Source organism: Rhinopithecus bieti, unplaced genomic scaffold (genome assembly GCF_001698545.2).
Source record: "Rhinopithecus bieti isolate Rb0 unplaced genomic scaffold, ASM169854v2 scaffold_39586, whole genome shotgun sequence".
Taxonomy (NCBI): domain Eukaryota; kingdom Metazoa; phylum Chordata; class Mammalia; order Primates; family Cercopithecidae; genus Rhinopithecus; species Rhinopithecus bieti.
In genome coordinates, this window is record NW_016816842.1 from 1,726,032 (window position 1) to 1,735,782 (window position 9,751).

A 9,751-nucleotide genomic window follows, 5' to 3' on the forward strand; every position below is an offset into this window, starting at 1 on the left:
GCCTATTATGTGCACAGCTCTGTTCTAGGCTCCCGAAATATAGCAGTGACTAAAACAAACAGAATCCCATGCACTCCAGTGAAAAAATAGAGAAATCAATAAAACAAAAATTTAAAAATACATAGCATGTACTGACTATAAAGCAAGGGAGGAGTTGGAAGGGATATTGGTGCTCAACTTAAAAGAGTCAGACAAGACTCCCTTAGAAGGTCACATTTGGATACAAAACCGAAGGTGTTAAGGAGTGAACCATGTGGATACCTGAGGAAATCATGTTCCAGGCAGACGAAATGCAAGTGCACAAGTCTTGAGGCAGGAGAGGGTCTGGCCTTTCTGAGGGATAATAAGATGGCCAGCGTGGCTGGAGGGAAGTGAGGAAGGAGAAAAGAGAAAATGATGGGTTCAGAGAGTTTAAGGGCCTGTGGGTTACTTCGACTTTTACTTGCACAAGGTGGGAGCCACTGAGGGTTCTAAACAGAGGAATGACATGATCAGTCTTAGGTTTTCAGTAATTTGATCAGGCAGCTGTGATGAGAACAGACCACGGGAAGGGAAGGGCGGAAACAGGGAGATGGGTTAGGAAGCCATTGCAGTGGTCCGGGTAAGAGATGAGGTTTGCTTGGACCAACGTGATGGAAGTGGAGAGAACTGCTCCAATTCTGAATGACTTGCAGATACAGCCAATAGCACTTGCTCTGATTGGATTTAAGGTGTGAGAGAAAAAGCAGCCAAGGATAATACCAAGGTTTTTAGCCTGAGGAACTGGAATTTACAGTTGCCATTTGCTGCTATGGGGAAGCTTAGAGGAGCTGGTTTGGAGAGGAATCTTGGAGTGCAGTTGGGGTGTGTTAAATCTGAGAAGCCTATTAGACATCCAGTGGTGCAGAGTAGATAGTTGGATGTTCTAATGTGGTGTTTAGGGAAGGATTAGGGCTGAAGACATAAATGTAATATCCAAAACATGAAACTGGATGAGATCAAAAGGAGAGTGCAAGTAGATAGAGAAGTTCAAGTGTAAATCCTGGGGCACTCCAAGATTAAAGTGTCAGGGAGAGGAGGAAGAACAAGCAAAAGAGACTGAGAAAGAACAGCCAATGAGGAAGTAGAAAAACCAAGAGTGTGATGTCCGGAATCCAAGGAAAGAAAGTGTTTCAAGCATGTGAAAGTGATCAACAGGGTCAAATGCTGCTGATAGGTTGAGCCGAGGCTGACAGATGATGTTGGATTTAACAGCATGTCATTGGGGACCTTGACACAAGTCACTTCAGTGGAGTGATGGGGATGAAAGCCTGGTTCAAGTAGATTCAAAAGAAATTTAGAAGAGAAAAATTAGAGGTGACAGGTATGGGCAACTCTTTTAAAGAACTTGGCAATAAAGGGAAGCAGAGAAAAGGGTCAAAGCTGAAGAGGAAAATGATGGGAGAAGCATGTTTTTATGTTGACGGGAATTATCTAGTAGAAAAGGGAAATGATGAGAAAGGATGTAGTCAATATTCATTTGTACAAGAAAATAGCAGAAAACAATGTAACCTACTTGATAAAAGATTTTATGTAACAAAATATTTTATTGTAATATTTAAGACAGATTTTTTTACTGAAACATAATAAACACCCATGAACCCACCATCCACCCCAAGAGCTAGACCACTACCAGTAACATCTGTGTGCTCCTCCCTCTCTAATCTTACCTCTGTTTTAGAAGAAAGCAACTTTCCTGAATTGTGTTATTATCATTTCCCTGTAAAATTATATTCTCCTGACTGTATCCTGTTATATTTATTGGCCAGCAGATCAAGGATAATCTAACCTATGCTCTCAACCTGGCCTCCTACAGACAGACATCAAATCACCTCAGTCAGACAGTGCCATGAAATTCCTCCCTTGTGTTTAACCTGCTACACTAAAATTCTATTCTATTTCATCTTCTCTCCAGCTGCTACTGCTTTGTCTGAAAAACCCCTTCTTCTGCACAAAGATCATATTATTCATTCCTGTCAGCATTATTTACTCTGCATAAAATCAGGAAGAGATTGGCACACCTTTGTCCCATGTGCATATACAGAACAGATCCCAGTGGCCAGAGCATTCTTGTTATCCTGGAAGATGCACCTGTAGCCCTCAAGCCTCCAGCCTCTCCCTCCCAACCTAAGGCACACCCTGTTGGTCAGGTGCCTATACCAACACCTGGCAGCCCCTCCACAGAGGCCTCAGAAAGGCAGGTGATAGCCAGTGACTGGGTTTCTTTCATCCCCAGATCTTGTCCTATGGGCAGTGGCCATTCCCAGACCATCCAGGATTCTTCAGATGTCCAAGTACCTGTAGAATTTTGACAAATGCCAGCAGAGTGGCCTCTTTACAAATGGATGACAGCAGGCTGTGAAAAGCTTTCTGCATGCATAACCCAAAAATCTAGTCCCCCCACTTGTTCACTGATGCTTAAAATTGCTTTGAGAGACAAAGGCTTTCATCTCACAACCAGAGAAAGCTTTGAAGGCCCTGGGTGAACTAATCTATTTAGACTAATACACACTGTAGTATAAATGGACTGAAGGATTAGATGATGCAATGGGCAGTTTTAAAATAGGTGTGAAGTGACACGGGGTGTAGCAGAGAAAGATGGGGCTTTTCTTGCCTCCTTGGGTGCTTAAAAAGTACAGTCTTGAGGCCAGGTGCGGTGGCTCAAACCTGTAATCACAATACTTTGGGAGACCAACCTGGGTGGATCACTTGAGCCCAGGGGTTCAAGACCAGCCTGGGCAACATGGCAAAACCTCGTTTATAAAAATGTAAAAATTAGCCTGGCATCGTGGCAAGCACTGTAGTCTCAGCTACTTGGGAGGCTGAGGTGGGAGGATTACTTAGACCTAGGAGATTGAGGCTGCAGTGAGCCATGATCACCCCATTGCACTCCAGCCTGGGCAACAGAGCAAGATCCTGTCTCAAAACACACACACACACACACACACACACATACACACATACACACACACACAGTCTTAAAATCAGAAGACCTGGAGTCAAGCTGGGCGCTGGGCCCTACTGCCAGCTGTTTGATCACAAGCAAAATTACTCGAAGCCTTGAGCCTGTTTTTTATTTCCAAAGCGAAGGTAGTACCCACCTTCAGAGTTTACTGTGAGACCTTGATGTCATCATGTTTGTAAAAGTGCCCTGGCACAGTGACCACATTCTACCCAGTAAGCATTGTCTATCTTTCCCTGTGGTCCCCAGGCATCTCAGGCTCTGTTCCTATCCACTCCATCCCCCTTTCTTAGCATCATAAGGTCAAGAGTGAGGTATCTGGGACCATGCAACCCAGGTTCAAATCCTGACTCTATCACTTGCTGACATCTTGGACAAGTTTAACCTCTCTGGGCTGTTCTCTCATCTGTAAAAATGGGGATAACAATAGTACTTGCCTCATGGGGTGACAGTAAGGATGAAATGAGTACGTGTGTAATGCACTTAGAACAATTCCTGGCACCAAAAAACGCACTGTAAGAAGTGTTGTTACTATGATTCCCCAGGACTTCTCACCTGTCCACTTTCCACAAGCCGAAAGATCGAGTTCCACTTCCGCTCTCTCCCCTACAAAAGCGCACGGTCGATGGCTACACATTCCGTCCCATCCCCAAAGCCCCCAGCCCGGGTTTCCTAAGGCCCCCAGCCCTGTCCTTAACCCTCCAGGCCATCTGGTCCTTCCACCAACAGCAAAGCCAAAAGCAGCTTTCAGCTTCCCCCAGCAGCGCCCTAGCGGGACCCTGGGAACCCGCCGCTGCAGGAGGGGCAGGGCGGCTCTGTGACGTCGCACCCGGCCCTACCCCGGGTGACCTGGCAGCGGAGCCCGCGCAGGGTTTGCCAGGCGAAGGCGGAGCGCTAACGTCTAACGCTAACGGCAGTCGTGCCCCACCGCTGCTGTCACCCCTGGCCGCTGCTGCCCTCCCGGCCGAGGTTCTACTGCTCTTCTTGAGAAGAAGGGTGTGAGGCACTGGGTCTCTCCCCACACCTCTCGCCTGAGGCCAGACAGCCGGTTTGGGAGCGAGCCTGAGGTAGCCTGAGGTAGCCACCCCGAGGGGAAGTGGAGGGAGGGCAGGTCTCTGAGCGCCTCGAGGGCTGCACTGGTCTGAGCAAGGAGCCTTGCAGGACGCCCCCTGGCTTCTGAGCCTCTTCTTGTTCACAGAGCAAGGGGAAGGCAAGATCTTCAAGAGAACGTGACTGTTGGGGATTATGGCTTTCTGGCCAATTTGTGTTCGTATTTTGTACCCAGAATACTATTATACGGTTTCTTACCCGGAGGACAGTGATAGGCAGACTCAAGAGTCTGGAATCAGAGCCCTCCACGGAGGAGCCACACCTCTGCTTTTTCATCAGCAACAGGGATATAAAAATAACTTTGGGAGAATTGTCAGGTGGACCAATGGGCATACGTAGCACTTCACAGACTATCACGCTTTCTTTTATACCTAGCACCTCACGGACTGCTATCATGCGTTCATTTTCACTAGTATCGATTGAACACTAAGTTCTAGGCACTGGGCTAGGCACTGGGATGGTGTGGTGAGCAAAACCTGACCAGTCCTGCCGTGGAGTTTACTGGGAGAGGCACACGTTACTCAAAGAATCACAGCAACGATAGGTAAGTGATGCTCTCAAAGGGTACGTGCAATGGAACTGACAGGGTGGTCAGGGAAGGTTGAGCAGACCTCCAAAGGAAGAATTAACCTGTTAAGAGGCGGAGAATGCATTCCAAACAAGAGTAACCACATCCCAAACCCACCACCTCCAATTCCAAACCCAAACAGGGATGTGCAGTTGCCTGTGCTTGGTTCCAAGTGACACTCATAGAAACCCTCTGAGATTCTGACCTGGAGCCTTTCATTCATGTAACTGGAGACTTTCATTTATGAAACGGAAGCCCTGTTTAGCCCATACCAATAAAACCAAGTGAGAGATCCCTGAAACAAGACTATAGTCTATTTTAAGACCTACATTCTTCAGCACTTGGTAGGTTATATGTTGGCCTGCTATTTCACATTGAGAGGCATGTAGGTTTCACTTAAGAGGAAATGTATTGAATTGGAAGAGTTGGGGGTATGGATGAGCTCTGGAATGTATAATTGAAGAAGGCCTACGATATCAAGAGATTTAAATATGGAAAAGAACTTTACAAAATGTTAGAATTGAGAAATGTTAAGATAGAATGGACCTTTCTCCCACTTCTTTGATGTGAACAAATGGCCCTTATTGCCCAAAGACAGAAAAGCTGGGCTTTGGTGCCTCTTCAACTCAGAGAGTCTATGATTTCAACTCTTTGTGATTCAGAAGTGCATGGAACTCCTGAAAGTAAATGGGAACATGGGGGGATAATTTGACCTGACCCTCCTTCAGTGTTTTCCATTTCTACAAGGGTACCACCACTGTGCACCCAGTGATCCAAGCTTGAAAACTGATAGTGACTCTAGACTTTTCTGTCCTTCACCTCCTCCTCCTTCTCCACCTTCTTTTCCACCTCCTCTTTCTCTTCCTCCTCCTCCTTCAGTAGTTACCAAATCCTGTATATCCTATCTCCTAAATACCTGTCTCTTTTATCCCTCCCTATTGCAATGACTTCAAGGCAGTGAAGCTCCTGAGAGTTGTCAAAAGTGCTGCCATATTCTCCTAACCAGGCTCCCTGCCTGAAGCTTCACCATCCTCTCTTCAGCTCATCCACACAACTGTTAGTCAATGTGTGTTTCAGAGTCCAACAAAGAGAAATCAATCATATAGTAATTTTTTGAGCATATAATAATTTTAACAAGAGAAGTTCAATATAAAGAATTGTTAATGATGGGATTGGAGTAATGAAGGATTGGCTAATATGTCAGGAGAGATCTAAAATATACAGGAATCACAGATATAAGGGGCAATCGCTACCCCCAAGATAGATCACTCAAGGAAGAAACCTTTCCCAGAGCTTGGTGCAGAGGGGATGGCCACAGCTGGCTGGAGAGCAGAGAAATTTGCTGAGGTACCAGGCAGGCAAAATTTACTCTCTGAAACACCAGAGAAGTCATTCACTAAAAGGTAACTCACTGACAGCACTCTGCTATAGAGCTTCCCAAGAGAGGTGCCAGGGGACACTGCTAGCCATGGGGCACTGATGGCCACTGTGTACTCCAGCAGTTGGGCACTCAAGAGATCACACACTGCATGAACCAGATGCTGGAAAAGCTGTCTGCTACAGGATCCCAGCATAGGAGAAACTACAAGTTCCTGGAGCCTAGCAAGAAGAGCATACCTAAATTCCTGAGAGAAACCTCTTCCTCATCCAGTCCTTCCAGTGCTCTGTCCTAACAAAGCTACTCCTTATGACAACCGGCAAGGGAAAAAATGTTAAAGGACCTAGTTTAATTTTTGTGGAGGAGGCAATACAAGGTGAATTTGGAGCTGAGAAGCAAAAATTGGTAACTGGCACCTCAAGCTAAACTGATTGTGTGACTCTTATGCTTAAATTTTCTAGTGGCTCCCCACTGCCTTCAAGAAAAAATTCAAAAGCCCAAACCTTGAGCTATATTTCCAGCCTTAGGCCCAACCACTCCTGCTTTGTCCACTTTAGAGCTCCATAATTACAGTTCCCTGAACTCATCATGTTTCTGACAACCCCACATCTTTGCCTAAGTCCTTCTAGCTACGTGAAATTCTCTCCTTACTCTCATAAGTACACATATGCTTACTGAATACCTACCCTGTATCCGGTACTCTTCTGGGGGCTCGCAATACAGCAATGAACAAACCAGGTTTTTCCAAGTCTCAGTTCAGATATCACCACTCTTAGAAAAGTACTTTCTGACCTCCTTCTAATACCTCCAGATATTAGATGCCTCATCCAAGAGTTTTTCTTCTGTTCTTCTGTATCTAGTACAGGTTCTTGATGCTTATTATACCTTATTTGAGTCACTGATTTTCCTGTCACTCTCTTCCATGAGACTGTGAGCTCCATGAAGCAGAGTGTGTGACTTATTTATTTATGTATCCCAGTATTCAGCACAATTCCAGTGACACACATAAGTTTTGTTGGATTAATGATTTCCTAAGGATCACATAATTAGTCATAAATAGACCCAGGGCCAAAATCCTGGACTCCTGCCTCACAGTCAAGAGTGCTTCTTCACTATAGCTTCATCTGCCCTCTGGATGTTATGCCACAACTAGCTATGAAGGATAGCAGCCCTATGTTTTGTTTTGGAAAAGGCCAGTGCAATGTCAAATATCATCAGGAATGGTAATGGAAACTGAAGAGAAACATAACCCTAATCTTATATTGGAAACTATAGTGCATTCACCCCTCAGAGCCCTTGTTTGTATGTTTTCAATCTCTGACTCACATAAATGCTATAATGAAATCAGAAGTAGGAAGGACAACCAGCCTGACCAACATGGTGAAAACCCGTCTCTACTAAAAATACAAAAATTAGCCAGGTATGACAGCACGCATCTGTAGTCCCAGTTATTCAGGAGGCTGAGGCAAGAGAATTGCTTGAACCCAAGATGTGGAAGTTGCAGTGAGCCAAGCTTATGCCACTGCATTCCAGACTGGGCAACAGAGCGAGACTCCATCTTAAAAAAAAAAAAAAGTAGGAAGGACAAGTAAAAGATGAAAATGGTGTGGGGTATTATGACACTTACTCTTAATAAGACTTTCATACACTTATATTAGACAGGGCTAAGGGGACCCAAGTGTGTATACCAGATCCCCAAATCAGGGAACCATGTTGTACAACTTTACATAACATAGTTTACATGCCACTGTGTAAATGGGCCATGTGTTCCTAGAATGGATGATGATGTGAATGAACATGGGGGAAATCTTTGAAATATGAGCATGGCTTAGATAAACCAAAAGGGGTACCTATTCATTTGTTAAATAATAAACATGTAGAACTCATGCTTTCAAGAGGTAATACTAGCATGATATATAAGCAAGTTTGGGAAATTTGCTAATAAAGCCAAAAACTACTACTCAAAAAAAGGACAAGGTCAAGTAGAACTGCTCTTAACAATATTGCTGTTGGCATCCAAATGCTGTGTTGACTTGGCCATGGATTTGTCTCAGGATGGAAAAAAAATCCAGGCTTCTGTGAAACACAGTTGAAGAAGCAAAGTTAATACAAATAAACAAATTGTGGAGATCTTGAAAGTCAAACGGCATAATTTTTATAAGAAAAGAAATGAAGATCCATTAAATGTTTTTCAGAGTGATGTAAAAACATGAGTGGTTAAGAAATTTTACTGGAGGACAAGATGGCCAACTAGACGCAGACAAGTGGAACAGCTCCCACAGAGGAACTGAGACAACTGGAGTGCTTTTAACATGTCTTCAGAGGGAAGGCACAGACAGTGGACTGAGGGAAGGCACAGAAGCTTGGCTGAAGGGGGAGAAAGCTGGGAAACCCATATGGGCTGCCATACCCTGAAGCTCATTTTTGAACCACAACAGCTTTGGGGGAACAAGTGAGTTGAACTGGCGAGGAGCAACCTGCTCTCACCAGGGGCCACTGGAACCCTGGAAGGAGGGAACCCATCAGTCAACACAGAAACGTAAGGTGGCAGGGAGAGCTGCTTAGAGAAGTAGGGCAGCAAGCCAGATGATGTGGAGCCCAGAGAGTTTGGTGTGAGAGTGTTTGTAGTGCAGCATGGCCAGGGATGGCCATCCCACCAGGCTCAACTTGCTCCAATAAGAGACTTTAGCTGTAGGGGAACTGTTGGACCTCATCTCTGCAGGGAGGTCTTGTTCGTCAGATACGGCTGGTCTGATCTGAGCACCCGTTGGTCTGCTGGCCTCTTCCAGGCCCCAGCCTGGCCATGCCTGCTTACTGGGCAGTCTCAGGTGCCTTGGGGGTCCACACCATAGATTCTGCACTGGCAAACCATGCCTGATCAGTGGAGAGCTCCAGCAAGGTGGCCCCTATGGCTGCATACTGCAGCCAGTACTTTCCTTCCCCATACTACAGCTTCCCTGAGCCCACAGCAAGTAGCCACATCACTTTGCTGGCCCATGTCTGCAAAGGCAGGTTTTGCTTTACTTGTCCCACCAGCACACAAGAGTGTAGTCCACCCCTGCTGACCCTCACTGACTGCCACTACAGACAGAGCCTTGGTGGGTACAGAACCAGCAAGCCCCACCCCTGCCAACACCTGCCCTTGTGCTAACACTATGCAGAGAATAGCAGATCCTCCTCCACCCTGAGCAACCACTCCTGCTTGCAGGGTACAGAGAAGTCACCTGGACTTGCACCGGCCAGCACCCCACCCCCATCCAACACCACCTCCAGTGCAACAGCACACACGGTCTCCATCAGGGACCCCTGCTCCCTGCAACAGCTGCCTTGCCTCTGCAACTGTGTGGTGATTTCAGGAACTTCTGTATGTCCCTGAGGACTTTGGAAACCATTTTTGTAATAATATTAAGATATTAATAAAAGTTATTAATATTTAATTTTACATTACCTTTTATGATGGAAAATAAATAATATACATAAAGTACTTAAGGAGACTATAGGCCTTTTTGACCACAACAAATCAGTTTTCAAAGAAAATATGGCTGTCCTTAAGAATATTTTTAAATAAATCACATAAAGTTTTTGAAAAGCATTTGGTAAGTAAAGGGAAAATTTTGGAAACATTATTTAATAATTACAATTTTAGATTTTCACAAAGCATAAATATTACTTATTTCAAGTATAATTTAAATATTTTGAATTCTTTTTTTTTTTT

At 45.0% G+C, this 9,751-nt stretch overlaps 1 protein-coding gene and 1 long non-coding RNA gene across 9 annotated transcripts in view; one reads left to right on the top strand and one right to left on the bottom strand.

Moving 5' to 3' along the window:
- Positions 1-3,773, bottom strand: part of LOC108517417 (uncharacterized) — a 35,852-nt gene extending 32,079 nt beyond the window's left edge. For both annotated transcript variants that reach the window (XR_001882092.1, XR_001882093.1), the window contains exon 1: positions 3,536-3,773. This is a non-coding gene — a long non-coding RNA (uncharacterized LOC108517417). The remainder of the gene's footprint in view (positions 1-3,535) is intronic.
- Positions 3,774-3,825: 52 nt separating this feature from the next.
- ROPN1 (rhophilin associated tail protein 1) overlaps positions 3,826-9,751 on the top strand; it is a 23,044-nt gene continuing 17,118 nt past the window's right edge. For 2 of the 7 annotated variants that reach the window (XM_017855376.1, XM_017855378.1), the window contains exons 1-2: positions 3,826-4,047; positions 4,466-4,634. The gene's annotated coding sequence lies outside the window, so the exon portion shown is untranslated. Of the gene's footprint in view, positions 4,058-4,465; positions 4,635-9,751 lie in introns of all 7 variants that reach the window. The other 5 variants (XM_017855382.1, XM_017855377.1, XM_017855381.1 and 2 more) reach the window with 3 other exon arrangements.